The sequence below is a fragment of the Babylonia areolata genome, chromosome 30 (assembly GCF_041734735.1).
Source record: "Babylonia areolata isolate BAREFJ2019XMU chromosome 30, ASM4173473v1, whole genome shotgun sequence".
NCBI classification, from domain to species: Eukaryota; Metazoa; Mollusca; class Gastropoda; order Neogastropoda; family Buccinidae; genus Babylonia; species Babylonia areolata.
In genome coordinates this window covers 1,071,205-1,073,704 of record NC_134905.1, presented here as the reverse complement: position 1 = coordinate 1,073,704, position 2,500 = coordinate 1,071,205, and the positions used below count along the sequence as shown (strand labels likewise).

Genomic DNA, 2,500 nt, shown 5'->3' with positions numbered 1-2,500 from the left:
ATTTCAGGCGCACACACATACACACTCAGACAGACATGTAACATTTTTACGTGTATGATCGTTTTTGTTTTAATTCCCCGCCATGTAGGCAGCCATACTCCGTTTTCGGGGATGTGCATGTTGGGTATAGTTCTTGTTTCCATAACCCACCGAACGCTGACATGGATTACAGGATCTTTAACGTGCGTATTTGATCTTCTGTGTGCGTATACACACGAAGGGGGTTCAGGCACTAGCAGGTCTGCACATATGTTGACCTGGGAGATCGGGGAAAAATATCCACCATTTACCCACCAGGCGCCGTTACTGAGATTCGAACCCGGGACCCTCAGATTGAAAGTCCAACGCTTTAACCACTCGGCTATTGCGCCCGTGATATAACGTCATTTTCCTGGTGTTTCACTTTTTTTTTTCTTTGGTTTTCTGACAGACAGACAGATTGACTGACACATGTCACACACACACATCCTCACCCCCACCCACCTCACCCCTCCCACACCCCCTCCGCAGTCACCCTCTCCTCCCAGATAAGAGCCAATATAATAATAATAACATAAAACACAGCCAATATAAACAGGGCGTCATTTTCCTTGTATATTTTTTTCTTTTGCTTCTGACAGACAGACAGACAGACAGAGCAGACTGACTGACACATGTCAGCACCCTCTCCCCTCCCCCCTCCTACCCCCCCCCCCCTCACCCCCACCCCTCTCCTCCCAGCCAGACCTCCAGCCGTGTGGGATGCCAGGAGAGCAGTGCCCAGTGTGTGTGAAGGTGGCCCCCCCCCCACACCACCTGACAACGGAAGGTCAGTCACAGGTGATCCACGCCGGTCCGATGTTATGTCTGCCTACCTGTGTCATTACATCGCCTTTACTTGCCCCGCTTATCTGTGTGTGTGTGTGTGTGTGTGTGTGTGTGTGTGTGTGTGTGTGTGTCTGTCTGTCTGTCTGTCTGTCTGTCATTTAGTCATCCGGTTGTCGATACTGATGACATATTTCTCTTCCCCCCTCTCCCCCTTCTGTCCCTGTCTTTCTGTATCTCTGTCTCTCTCTCTCTGTATCTCTCTCTCTCTCTCTCTTTCTCTCTCTCTCTGTCTGTCTCTCTCTCTCTCTGGAGAAAGATGGGAGAGAGAATGAGGGGGGGGGGGAGAGTGGGAGAGAGCGAGAGAGAGAGAGGGAGAAATGGAGAGGAGAGAGAGGGGGGAGAGGGACAAATGGAGAGAGAGAGGGGGGAGAAATGGAGAGATCCAGAGACAGAGGGAGAGAGGGGGGGGGGGGAGAGAGAGAGGGGAGGGACAGAGGGAGAGAGGGGGGAGAGGGAGAGAGAGAGGGGGGGGGAGAGAGAGATGGAGAGATCCAGAGAGAGGGGGAGAGAGAAGGGAGAGACAGAGGGAGAGAGGGGGGGGGGGGGAGAGAGAGGGGGGGACAGAGGGAGGAGAGGGGAGAGAGAGAGGGGGAGGAGGGGTGAGAAAACAGAGATTTTAAAGGAGAAGGGAGACAACCACCGATTTTGTAGGGGGGGGAAGGGGGAGGAGAGAAGGTAGGAAAGAGGACAAGAGGGGGAAAGGGGGGAGAGAGGGGGGGGGGGGGGGGGGGGGGGTGCGGGGGGGGGGGGGGGTGGGGGGGGGGGGGGGGGTTTTTTTTGGGGGGGGCCCCCCCTTTTTTTTTTTTTTTTTTTTTTTTTTTTTGGGGGGGGGGGGGTTTTTTGGTTTTCCCCCCCCCCGGGGGGGGGGGAAAATTTTTTTTGGGGGAAAAGGGGGTTTTTTCCCTTTGGGGGGGGGGGGGGGGTTTTTTTTTTCCCCCCCCCAACCCCCCCCCCCCGGGGGGGGGGTTTTTTTGGTTTGGGTTTTTTGGGGGGGCCCCCCCAAAAGGGGGAAAATTTTTTTTTTGGTAGGGGGGGGGGGGGGGGGGGAAAAAAAACCCCCCCCCCTTTGCCCCTTCCCCCGCCCCCCGCCCCCCCCCCCCAAACCCCCAAAACAAAAACCCCCCCCCCAAAAAAAAAAAAAAAAAAAAAAAAAACCCCGGGGGGCCCCCCAAACGGACCTGTAAAAAGGGGGTTTTTTTTTTTTTTGGTGCCTGTCCGGGGGGGTTTTTGCGTTTTTTCCCGGGTCAAAGTTGAAGTTATGACTTTTAGTGGACGCTTTCCCTCCATTCGTCTCCGCCATTATCTCATTTTTAGTGGCTGCATCCCCTCTCTCTCCCCTCTCTCTCTCTCCCTCTCTCTCTCTCTCTCTCTCCCTCCCTCTCTCTCTCCCTCTCTATCTCTCTCTCCCTCTCTCCCTCTCTCTCTCTTTTCCTCTCTCTCTCCCTCCCTCTCTCCCTCCCTCTCTCTCTCTCTCTCTCTCTCTCTCTCTCTGCCCTCCTCTCTCTCTCTGCCCCCTCTCCCCTCTCTCTCTCTCCTCTCTCTCTCCCCTCTCTCTCTCTCTCTCCTCTCTCTCCCCCCTCTCTCTCTCTCTCTCTCTCCTCTCTCTCTCCCTCCCTCTCTCTCTCTCTTCCCT

The 2,500-nt window shown here is 54.9% G+C and overlaps 1 protein-coding gene across 1 annotated transcript in view; it reads right to left on the bottom strand.

Annotated features, from left to right (window-relative positions):
- Nucleotides 1-2,500, bottom strand: part of LOC143275201 (glypican-6-like) — a 229,835-nt gene that overhangs the window by 208,521 nt on the left and 18,814 nt on the right. The window lies entirely within an intron of this gene.